Source organism: Sebastes umbrosus, chromosome 13, assembly GCF_015220745.1.
Source record: "Sebastes umbrosus isolate fSebUmb1 chromosome 13, fSebUmb1.pri, whole genome shotgun sequence".
NCBI lineage: Eukaryota > Metazoa > Chordata > Actinopteri > Perciformes > Sebastidae > Sebastes > Sebastes umbrosus.
Genome location: NC_051281.1, coordinates 21946054 through 21959489, shown reverse-complemented (window position 1 = coordinate 21959489; position 13436 = coordinate 21946054).

The window sequence follows — 13436 nt, the reverse complement described above, 5'->3', positions numbered from 1 at the left end:
GTATCACCATATCTGAATGTGTGAAAACATTTTGTATTCAAATGTGTGAATGGGTAAAAACATTCTGAACAAATACAGTAGATTAAGAGTTGGAATCTGAAAGGAGAACTGTAGCTCTGCATGACATTTTGTGAACAAATAAAAAAGATTGGCACAAATATTTTCAGTTACAGAAAAAAGGTTTACACACATCTCTTTGTTTGTGGACGAATCAAATCTACAAGTACAAATAAAACCTACAAGTCCAAGTATTTTTGACCCTATTTTGTCATTTCCTCCTGAATAGCCAATGGGGATGCTCAGATTAACATATAATTTCACTATCCAACAATGGCAGAGGCAGTAAAGTGAGATATTAGCAATTATGTAAAAGAAAATCTCCTTACATGTCGCATTGTTTTAAATTTAAAAGTACCATTTGTATTTTGACAGTTTAAGCTCGTCACCAAAACCTTACACAATATGAATGGCCAGTTTGAATAAACTTGACATACATACACAGGCCTAATTCAACTAAAAGCATTTCCTTCATTTTAAGGCTTGCTCTGCAGCGAAAGCCCACTTCTGCCAGGAAAAACAAATTCTGAGAAGTTATGATTTAATTAATAATTGGCTTGGTAATACTAAATTAAAAGTAGGTGATACAACGTCAAATTATGAGATAATAAATAATACAAATTTTGACATAGAAAATTGGAAATTGTGGCCCAGTAAGTTAAATTTGGACTCACAAAGTTGAAAAATATGAGATGGTAAGTAAATATTTTTTACTTTGTATCTCATAGTTTTGACTTAATATCTCATAATTGTGATTTAGTATCTTGTCTTAATTTTGACAAACTACAGAATTAAGGGATTTACAATAAATAGATTTAAAAAAAAAAAAGAAGAGCACCCAAAACACTTACATTTCCCTTGATGCATCTCATCTCATGTTTCGTTTGACCTATCCTGCCTGATAAGTGCTCATGTCTTTCAAACTTCTCACTCCCCAGTATGAAACGCATCATCTCTGCTAATAATATGTAGTCTCCAAGCCGAAGCTGAAATAACCCGGAAGACATCATCAGAGTTATTTTTAGAGACTTTGGAAAGCTCCCTCCAGAGCCACAGAAGACATTATACAACTATTTCCACAGACTGAATAGCAAAAGCTGCAAAAACAAATGAGTCCCAAGTGTGTGTTGTTATAAAATGACATACCTGCGTCTGTCTGCGCCTTGTCCACGCTTTGCCTTTTGTCTCCTTCCCCTCCAGGTCGTATTTACATTGTGAGCAGAGCATTCTGGGTGTCTGCACAGATCATAAATTATGTCAATCTCTTTATTATTAGCAGTAATGGACTATCCATCAGTGTTTTTGGAGCATTTGGTGGGACTGGGACTCCTCATGGAGGTATTCATCTTTTCTGGGGCCTCAGGTGGAATCCTCAGTGCCAAGGTCTGCTGGACTCTGACGGATTCCCCTTCATTGGCCCTGGAAAGACAAAAAAAATAGTCACCCAGGGATCCTTCTTCTCTTTGGCCTCCACTCTTCTCCGCTTTCCGCCTGAACCGAGGCTGTCTGGCCTTTTGTATGAAAGATGAAAAGTTGTTTGAATCTCCAGAATCTTAACACCAACACTAAATCATCAACACTGCCTGCAAGGCGACATCAAACTGACAGACTAATGTGATGTTGCATAATGTCTTTCATCACTCCAACGTGACAAACACCTCTTTCTCTCTTTGTTGTGCTTCTTCTGCTCTTTCAGGGTCAGGTACGGCGGCCCCCGTGGTGACGGTGGCTCTGGCGGCTCGTACAGTCGCACAGCTTCGGGGGAAGCTGCTCCTTGTTGTCAACCACTGTATTGGACACATTGAGATGGAGTCAGTGGAGGGAACACACAGGTTGGTTTCTGTATGCCTCACTCCTGAGGAAAACACACACTTTGATAGGCTACTCTGTCAAACAGTAAGCACAACTCCACGACAAGTATACCTTTCTGTAGGCCTATAAGGCAAGAATACTTAATTATACTTTTCTTAAGTATATCTCAATCAAAAGTAGGCCTATAAGTCAAGTTGGCCTATACTTAGGTTTTCCTGTATACTTGTCAGTATGGGCCAAGTATACTCATGTATACTTTTGTTAAGTACATAAAAAGTAAACTGAAAGTATACTCTCTTATTTTAAGTTTAAAAGAAGTATACTAATAGCACACTTGAATAAACTTATTTTTGGTAAGGGTAGTCTGTATGCACTTCCTGATGATCAGCTGTCTATTACAACAGTGTTGGCAGAGCTGTGACATTGAGCACTGAGTTTTAAGTTCATTAGGTACTAATACACTTTGTGTGGAACTGTAACTCCATTCATAATTCCAATGACTCCAGTCCAGGCTACAACATAGAGAGCAGAGGGCCAAAAAATGAGTGAGAGTCTGCACCTTCAATGTTGTGTGCCTAATGTTTGTCTGTTTTAACGCTTCTAATATTTACTACTTAACTTTGCTTCTTGTTCATGCTGTTAGAGGTAGTCAGTATGTGGAGCTGCCATGTAGCCTACAGTAAAAGGAATGGACGTCTCATTTTCTTTTTTGAGAGTTTGTCTCTAGGCTTATATAAACACACAGAGGGTCACATGAAAACATTCACCTAAAGTGTCACTTCACCTTTTGCTGAAAAAAATTAAAATGCATGGGGAAAACAGGTAGCCTGGCTCTTTCCAAAAAGTTAAATAAAAAACGTTGTCATTTTTTTACACTGTGGTTTTTGTGCAGATCAAACAAACGAGATGAAACACGTTAATTGGTGAGCTTTAGATTTCTTAAAAAATCATTGGACCGGGCCAGGCTAGCTAATATTAATAATACGTTTTAATGATATTTGGCCTATCAGGTCGCTAACATTATTTTAACAACAGAACTAGCAGGAGGATCTATTATATTGTATTTTCTAGCATGCATGCTACTTAAAACATCATCAGTTTGGCAGCGTTTTCCAATCATGTCTGTGTGTTCAGATTTGACTGTGTAATGAATTTGAGGAGTATGATTTTGATGCAAACTGCGGCAATCAGGTGCTAAGGGTTTTCAAAGTATCATTGCCTTAAACTAATTGCCTCCATGCTGCTGCTGCTGCTGACAGTGTTGATCAGCTGGCCAATAGTACAATAACTAACTTCCTGTTGTTCCTGTTGCCTACACCTGTCTCCTTCACCTCACGTTCCAATCACCTCACAGCTGTACGTCTATCACGAAGCATAAAATATACAATACATGTAAGTGAATGTTACATCTAATTACATGCATGCGGTTGATGCTAACTGATCACTGCTGCATCTCTCCCACACAGGACCACGATGATGCTCTCCTCTGTGAGCAGCCGGTTCCCAGCGGTCGGTGGACCTTCCTGTCCGTCAGTTTGACTGGTGCTTTTGATCAGCGTGGAGAGAGTGAAATCATACCCTTCAGGGCCCACTCGGGTGAGTGGAGAACAACAAAGGCAAGAGCCAAGGCCAGATGAAGAAAAGAACATGGTGGTGTCTCTGTAGCATTGTGTGGTGTGTAGAATATAAAAACCTGGTCCAGTAGGGTTATTGTATTGACCTAATGGACCTGAAAACAGCGGCAGCCGACAGACACAATCGATACCCAGTAGGGGTTAAAGAAGCAGCACAGAGAGAAGAGATGGATCTTTTTAAAGTGAAAATGTACATGTCTACTTAAGGCCCATTGTAACAGGTTGCTTATTATGGGGCTGCCAAAACTCACAAAAGACAATAAAAGGCCATCAGATGAGTCACAGATATAACAAAAGTCATCAGTAAATAATACAGCTAGTTAAATTTAAATGCAAAAAGAAACATAAGGCTTTGTTCCTTACCTCCAATCAGTTGCTAAAATGAATACAAATTGAATTTATTTATCTTTTACTGGCTCGTTTTGTTTGTCAACTCCTTAGTTTTCCTATTTCTTTTGGGGTCTGGGCACACATTTAATCGTTTATCTATTTCGTAGTATCCTCACACAACATTTCCCATTTTCCTCATGTATAAGACTATATATATTTTCCGTATATATAAGAGAAAAATCTAGAGAATTTTCCCCAACAGGCTAACAGTAAAGCTATGTTCACACTACGAACAACAAAAACAACAAAATGGCCAAGCATAGCCAGCTGCATTGTCAGCAAGTCGCCGTTGAAGTGTTTTTCAAGCAAAGAAGATTTCTATATGTTCTATATCATTAAAAATATATGTTATAATACTACACATAATAATTATGATTTGATTTTATTATTTTGTGTTATTTATTTTTTTTGTATTTTCCCTCAACCTCCCTCAAATTTGCTGAGGCCACCCTGGCGCCTCTTGGCGTTCCCCAGGGGGGCCTGGACCCTCCCTTTGAGAATCACTGTGTTAGCCTTTATTTAGCAGAAATATGTTTAATTGTTCTTACTTTATCAATCATATTGCGACCACTCAGAATTATCTTGCAACAACTTGAGGGTCTCCTGACCCCTTGGTTGGGAACCACTGGTCTAGGAGATAATCTACAGCACAGTTTTATTAGCAGGATGTTCGACAGTGAAACTACAATAACTTAAACCAGAAGAATCCAAACACCCAGTCAGGTTATCACTATCCATCCCCCTGGAAAAACAAGCAGATGGCATATATTCTGCCACCCTGGCATCATTGTGACCTTTACATTTCCAGAAGAATGTCCCTGAACGATTGCAGTGTCGGTTAAATGTCACCCATCTCAGTGTGATCTGTGCGTCGTGGTGAAAAAGGAATGCACTGAGTGCAACTCCTCAGACCACCTGTTGCACTGTCGTCATCAGCCACAATGTGACTCGCCTGCATCCGTGAGAGACAATTATTAACAGCAACGTCTTCATGGGTCATCTCCTGCTCATGCCATTAAACCTGGACTCAAGACAATTAGTGCACTGAGCGAAACAATCTGTACCAAAACAAGACATTGTCAACAAGCGCATTAATAAATAACAGAATTTAGCACACAGTTCTCCGCACAGCAGCCCGTCAAAGAAAGAGTGAAATCCAAATTGGCAAGGTATTCCCAGTGCTCTTAAATCTTTCACTTCCCACCATCTCATCTAATCCACCGCTTGAATTTGATCCAGTTGAAATGATGAAGGAGATGCTGCCACATTACACTCAACCCTCTAATCCTGCTGCCCTCTCCGCAAAGGTGTTTTTCTTTGCAACAGTCTCATATAAGGTTTCCCACCTGCTCCCACTTCACATAATAATTGCTTCTTAGCAGAGATTAAAGTTATGACACTACAGTTTTGGCTGCTGGTAAAACACAACTGTGCGCTACTAATGACTTCAGTCAGGCTTTAGAAGTAGTGATCAATATCACTTTATCATAGGCCGGTCACTGGCTGCACGACTATCTGACTGAGCCAAGCTGCTTTTCTGATGCACTGTAGGGGATCCAAGTGAGAGACTTCTGTAAACAGGAGCAAATATAGAATCAGAGTCAATACACAAGTGGCACTTCTTTTATTACAGTATAACAGGTAGGATGTGACAATTTTACTATTTTCTAAATGTACTGATTTTTGGTTACTTACTAATTTAATAAATGGCAAAGCTTTTACAAGAAGGAAAGGCTAAAAGTGTTCGAGTCTGCTCTGATTGGTCAGCTGGCAGGCTCAGTTGTGATTGGTCAACCGAACCAAACACTTTGGACTCCGCCCCAGCTCCGCTCTAACTAGCTTTGTTTGAGGGCGTGTCAAACTAGCTGCTAGGCAGGTATTATGCAAATGTGTTACTTGGTGACATCACCACATTATGGGAAAAAAAAGGCTGTTTTTCAAGCGAGGAGTTTCAGGCAGTTCAGGAGCAGTGTTTCTGTGGCGGAGAGTAATTCCCTTTGGCGTGGACTTTGGGCTTTGTAACTTTGCAGACCTTTTACATGCACACAAAATCTATGTAACATACTAAACGGAAAGGGAAAAAGCATAATAGGTCCTCTTTAAGTTACGTTTTTTTAAATGAACTTTTCCAACAAATATGACAACATCTATGGTATCAGTAAATCAGTGTTGAGCAAATAACAAGAAACAGGACCAATCTGGACCAATCTAGGCATGTAAAAAGAAGCTTATAGATAAAATGAAATAAACATTCAAATGAAAAACATACAAATATTAAGAAAATGAGGCTGCACATTCTGATCATGAGAGCAGTAGAGACCAAACCTAGGAGGCCAGTGTATGTTGGATTGACTCAAAATAAACTACAGCGTCCATGCTCATCATAGTGAAAGACAATGTTACCCAGTACAACAATTTGGCACATTTATGTGTTTTTAATAGTCAGAGAGCTCCACTGGACAGCAATGGAGCTCTCTGGTGGAAAGAAGTAGCCTAAGCTATATCAGGCTTTTTTTAATATAACATATTCAGCAAAATCAGGCATTGGTGGACTCTTCCGGTGGCGAAAAACAACCCTTTGCATGCCAATAAAGTCTCCATTATCTGTTTTAATTTATAGAGAGATTTAGAGAGACATTAAATAGTCTAAGGGACAAGGATGAATACTTGTGAGACTGTCTGTGTATCTGGTGATGTCCTTGAGGGAAGTGGAGGGAAAATTGCATCTACACTCAGACTCATGCGCTGTACACTTTGCAGATGGAAATGCACTGGGAATCTCTTTCCAGTGTTATTACATTTCCTGGTCACAATACCAATCACAGGCCCGGTCACAATGTCATTCACCTTGTTATACCACAACCAGTACTTTTTCATATTTAATGGTGATATAGAAACTCAAATGGTGGAAATGCAGGCGCACACGCCTTTTGCAGGATTGTGGCAGCAGTTACATGTAACATGCCTCCCAAATATATTTTTGAAAAGTTCACTGATATGATGCCTTTCTTGCATCAAAATAACTCCACTGATGTTTGCCAGGACATGCAGTCTAAGCTTCGCCTCAAGGCTGAAGCTCCAGTGGCAGAACATTTGATTTGGATTTTCTGTCAAACAGAAACTCGTCTCTCTGCGTCTCTATCAAAACCTGCATGGCTGATGAGTTGATAGATTTGCATTCCTGCTCAGAGTGTGTCTACGGCAAAAATTTCAAGGCACATTATAAGCTTTTACGTCTTCATCCGTATCCTTGGTAACCAATATAAGCCGTGTCATATATGTTAATTGTCCAAATAAAAGAAGACTTTCATGTGCCCTTGCATGTATGTCATGTGAAAATTAAAAGCCAACTGCGGTAAAGGAAGTTCATTCGACCTAGTTATCCAATCAAGCTTTAACCCATAAACATGTCCTGCAGAGGAGGCGGACATCTGTTGGAAAAGAGTCAAGCAGATGTTAGATATTTTGTGTTTACTATAAGGCAGTTTCTCTATAGCTCTCCACGCTACATCATTGCTTCGCTGTCCTCATTCCTGAACATAGGAGCAATCATTGCTGTGATCACACATATTACCCCATGGACTCGCTGCACAGCTCCTACCTTAGTTCTGTGATGCTGACAACATTTTCCCTGTTTTAATGCTGCTTTGATGGATATCACCTGCCTGTCTGTCACACTGTCAACCTGATGTAGCTCCTCAGAGAGAAGCGTTCCTTCTCTCGTAATCTGAGTGAAAAAATGAAAGGGAAAAAAGCATCCAAAAGAAGCGTAATGCACCTGCATTGTGTCTCCGTCGTCTGGTATTGATTTAGCCCGTTACATAATATCTGTAGGGGCTTCCATCAACTCCTACAGTGTTTATTCTCCTGCTACAAATAGAGGATTGTCAGACAGCCAGTGTGCAGATGAGCCATGCGGCAGAGCTCAAGCTGGATGAAATCACCTGTGAAATGCTGTGTACAGAATGTTTTTTTTACCACCAGTTCTTGCTTTGAATCTGATATGACAGATGCCGACATTTATTCCTTTTTATCTGAACACCGCAGCTGTCTCGGTGGTTGTATCGGCTTCTGAGAGTGCTGTTATGATTTGTAGCCCTGAGACTCATATCCTCTTAATGTTTCCTCATTTTCATCTATTCTAGTTTGCAGAACACACAAAACCATTACCTTTTTGTTTTGGTCTTTACTAATGCAAATTCTAGATGATGTTGGAGCGATATAATGGAAAGAAATTGATAAGATGTTTTTAATTGGTCTACCCCTTATATCATATTTTTATATATTATATATTTTTTCCTTTTTTCATTTAGAATTACGAGGAAAAAAGAAAAAACAAAAGAGAGAAAGGGATGCACTTTCCTTTCAGTGCATCCCTTACCTCTGTCAGATTTGAATTGTTCACTGGGTTTAGATGTAACTTAGCAATGCATGGTTTTCCATGAATGACAACTCTCTTTCAGCTCTGTGGTTTCAGTATTTTTATTGGAGAGGTCACTGATCACAGCAGTCCTCCCATAAAAGAAAACATGAATTTCCCAGAAAACTAGAATAACTATTTCCTCATATACTCTCCTTACAGAGATAGATTTCTTTAAACGGTAGACATTACATGTGCAAATACAAATAATGTCCTTAGGGTATTTCAGACTAAATTATCGTTGGGCTGTATTTATTTTAGACCGCAAATAATCTGTTTGAATCTGTTGGCTTTTTAGGGAAATTTCATCCTCAGCATTCTGCCCAAAAGAAATGTGCAAACTCAAACAAAACTAGCAAAATGGTCGATCTTAATCACTTAATGATAATATGCTTTAGACTGAGTGCATCCTTTTCATGAAAACCAAACCAGCGTTTGAAAGTCGGTTGTACTTTCGGAGGAATTCGGAAGACTTTGGCAGCATAACATGATTAAAATTATTTGTAATCAATGCCAAAAGAATAATTTGAGGACCTACCCACATTACATCAGGGGGTGATTTTTTGCATTTTCCAGAACACTTCTACTAATCATCTCTAAATATCCTTATATAAATCCTTTGATCCAAGTCATTGTAAAAGACTTTGAAGTGTAGTGTAGTGTATAAGAGTGTGAGCTCAACATGGATCAAATGACTAACTTAGCTACTGTAAACCTAATTCATTCCAATAAGTTTGATTTAAAGGAATAGGGTTTTCCATCTTGTTTTTTTGCAACCAGAAGTGACACGAGAGGGTGGAGCTAAGTACCGCCGAACGCTGAATAAGACATTTTTAGGCGACCAAAAAGGTTAATATTAACTTTCATGAACTGAAAACAAACTGTGAAAAGGTAAAGGTTGTAAAACGAAAACATGGATCTCCCAAATCAGACAATGCCGTGGTAGCGACCTGTCAATCACAAAGTAGCCTCGCCCTTAAGCATACCCTGCATTATGGTCTATTTTACTCTAAATGAGACCATAATTTACTAAATGAACATCATGCTGTATTGAAGAAGACTTGAAACTAGCGATTGAGACCATAAATTCATGTTTACAGTGTTTACTGAGGTCATAAATCAAGTGAGAAGTAGGCTCATTTTCTCATAGACTTCTATACAATCAAACTTCTTTTTGCAACCAGAGGAGTCGCAAGTTTAAGGCACTTCAGCATTGGCTTCACTTTTCAGACTCAGAGGTATCCTACTGTAATTAACATATCATATCTTGTTTATTTATCTGTTCATGTCACTTAAACTAGAGTGCACTTACGTGTGTCCTTGGTGCACTGTGAATGCTGTTTAGCAAACCAACTTTAATGGCTAAGGAGGAGACTGTAAAGGAAACACAAAATGCTGTGGTTCGTGTACAAGCCTATAATTTACATTATTCCTGTCATGTATCACATGAGTACAGCTATTCTTTAATTGGGCCCAAAGTATTGTTGAAAGAGAGAAGTTGTTAGATTTTGTGAGGTGAAAAAAGAGCCGTCAAGAATTGATTGCCTTTTCCCTGGTAGCACAGTAATTACCTTTGTACTGTACCAGTACATATAGAGCTGTTGCTGCAGTTATTCCCAGAACTCCACCTGATTGTGCTTTACACTAACTGTCCAGAGCTGTACATTTATACATTAATCAAGCCTATTTCTAGACTAAGACGTAACCATCTGACTTGATACTTTGCCCCTTTATTATTTATCCTACTGCACCCTGTAATTCTGTCTCCTAAACACAGAAAGGCTTATTCTCAAAACCAAGCCAGATGTGGAAAACCTGAAACTACAGCGATGACTACCAAAACCAAATCCTCTGAATTTATGTGAATACCACTCGAATGGGAACCACATTCGTGCAGACGTAAGCCTGTCATTGTGGACTAATTCTGCTTTTGCAGGGTGACTCAGACAACTTGGAACAACCTCCCAGATTCAGCGAGAAAATAGAAAACACTTCTGACATTATACTGAACATTATAAGACATTATACATCATTGAAAGTATGTTGTACAACATGTAAGCACTTTTTGTTGTACAACATGCAAGCACTTTTTGTTGTACAACATGCAAGCACTTTTTGTTGTACAACATGTAAGAACTTTTTGTTGTTCCCAAAACAGAGAAGAAACAACATATGATGCCAACCCATGAAAAAGAAAAGAGACATTTTAGTTTAGAAGCACAACCATGCGAAGACAAAAATATTTCACAATTTCAGTTTTTTGTGCAGGGATCCAATAGAAAAAGGCATAAAGAGCATCTGCAACCACGTACAGCGACACACAAATTAAAACTGTGCAGAGCATCGAAAAGATAGAAAATCTCTTGCTTAAAAGGACATCTGATTTGCAATAACACCAGGAGTGCGGAGACCACTCAAATGAAAGGCCTCCGTGTGAGACGAGTGGCCTCAGTATATAAAACAGCTGTGGAGAGAGCATTTTCTATTTGATGACTGTAATTTTCAAAAGATCTCAGCTGGCATGAAAGGTGGGAGGTTTAATGGCCATGTGAATGGATAGAGCAGCATCTCAGCTCAGGTAATCGGTGCACATTACATTAGTCTGGATGCTGCTGATCACAAATTATGACATTTGCAATCGTCTAGCAGAAGTCTAGAATAAAAGGAGTCTAAAATAAGAGTGCAATGCACATTAGAAACTGTAAAAAAAACCTAAATGCACTCTCAGCGACATCATTTGCCGTATTTGAGATGTGCTCAGTCTGATGTTACTGGTGTCAGTGGCAGTGGCATCACGCTTAAGGCTCAGCAGGACATAGCGTTTTTCTTTATCATATGTTGTCTAATATTTGTTTTGTTTCTGTAATTTAGTCTTTCATCTCAATGCAGGCACGTGCACATATAGTGGCTACATCTAGTAGATCAAGCTGCTGCCTCTTTACCCCCTTTGGCTGAAGTGTCCCTCTGGACCAGATGAATAATCACTACTATCACAGATATAATATTTCTGGTGATATTATTATTGTTGTTCCTGCTGCTGTTATTCTCATAATAGCGAGAAAGCGCCCATTCATGCCAAGCTCTCATTTAAAGGAACAGTGTGTAACATTTCGGCGGATATATTAGCAGAAATGGAATATAATATTCATAACTATGTTTTCATTAGTGTATAATTACCTGAAACTAAGAATTGTTGTTTCTTCTTCCCTTTATATCTACATAGGGAGCCATGTTGCTCCGCCATGTTTCTACAGTAGCACAAAACGGACAAACCAAACCTGAAGGCCACCGTATTTCTCCGACACGCTTGTAAAACTGTGGTAACGTGAGCCGCAGAGTGCAAAACCGTGGTACCGCCAGCCGCTGTCTGACTTCCGTTGCTCCTAAAGTAGTTATTATGGGTAAGGATGGCCTCTGCGCAAGGCAAACAGCGTTACTGCGTTTTTTGCACTCGGCGGCTCACGTTACTGAAGTCTTCGAAAGGGAGGAGTGAGCGGAGGGGTACTGGGTTGCAATCTGCAACCTCACCACTAAATGCCGCCAAATCCTACAAACTGTACCTTTAACGAGCAAACACAGCATTCATTCCCTCGGTGAGTTGAGTAAGAGCTGTTTCCCTCTTCTTGCCTTATTTCTCGCCCTCTCTTTGCAGTTATTGTATGTTCAACTGAAGCTGGGGGTTAAACAAGCATTTCTTTCTTACTTGGTCCTTCTTTACCTTCTTATGATTCATCCATACCTTCTTATGATTCATCCATATATATATATATATATATACTGTATTTTTTTCACTACTTGTGTACATAACAGTCCTGTTTATTCCTCCCCTTTATTTGTCCCACTTTGATGTCCTTGTCCCTAGCTGTTATTTCTATTTCTGTGTAAGTACGCTTAGAGAGATGCATTAAACCGGGGTCAAATTCCTTGTATGTATGTACTTGCCAAAAAAAAAAGATTCTGGTTGTGATGCTGAACATCAGGGCCAGAGAAATTTAATCCAACGAAAATAATAAAATAATTTATGCTGGCAAATTGCTAAAGCCATATACCATGGTTATATCATATTCATTTTTAGTTTAATATAGGCTAATGTAGCCTACATTAAGGCCTGCATATTTTGTATAATATATACTCTATTCTGATAATTTAGCATATAATGCATATTCAATCATGTACTGTCAGATGGGTTTTTTTCAACACAGCATGCCATTTGCAGGGTGTCATGTGGCCAAGTGGTTGGGGAGCATGATGTAACCGCACTGTCCCCCTGGTTTGATTGCAGTAGGGGACCTTTGCTGCATGTCGTGTGTGTGAGCATGTGAGGGATAAACGTTCAGTGAGTGATGATGATTTAGTTTTGTAATAAGATGACAATGTTCTTTTATTGCAAATATCTAAGTGCTGTACATTTAATTGTGAAAGCAGTTGGTGGTAGATGGACACTATTTTCTGATAGGTCCTCTAATACCTGAGCCTTTTTACCCCATGAAACACTATAATGTTATGCTTTCACATAACAGCGGGAGCTATCCTCCTATGAGCACTGACTGATGCATATCCCCCGTTGTGGAGTCAAGTTTAAAATGTATTTCTGACTCAGAATTTCATTAGAGTAATGAAGCCTTTGGTCCGGAGTTACTGTTGTGATGTGCTAATGAAAGCGACTTTGATCTAAAATAACTCAGGAAGCTGAAACGCATCCTGGACCCATGCATGGTATTCAAACAGTCCCGATCTGCTGAGGTTCATGTCGGGGAGCTCAACATGGAGCATGCGCACATTAGAGAGAGAGAGAAATATTACAAATAGAGATAAGCATATGAGGACACTAACAATGGTCCACAATCAAAAGTAATTTTTCTCTAAATCTTGCTATTTTCCTCCAGTCCTTGACTCACTACGTCTCACAGCTCCCTCCTTTTATTCTTTGTTATCCCATCATCACCCGCACTGAAAAAACCTGACAACCCATTTATTGCATTTCCATTTTACTGAAAGGTAACAGAGTCACAGGGAATTTTAGATAATTGTCAGTGCGGTATATAGCTATAGCAGTTCTTATTACTTCGTCTCACAATTCAATATTAGAGAATCATATTGTTTTTTCTGTTTTCTTTCTGTTT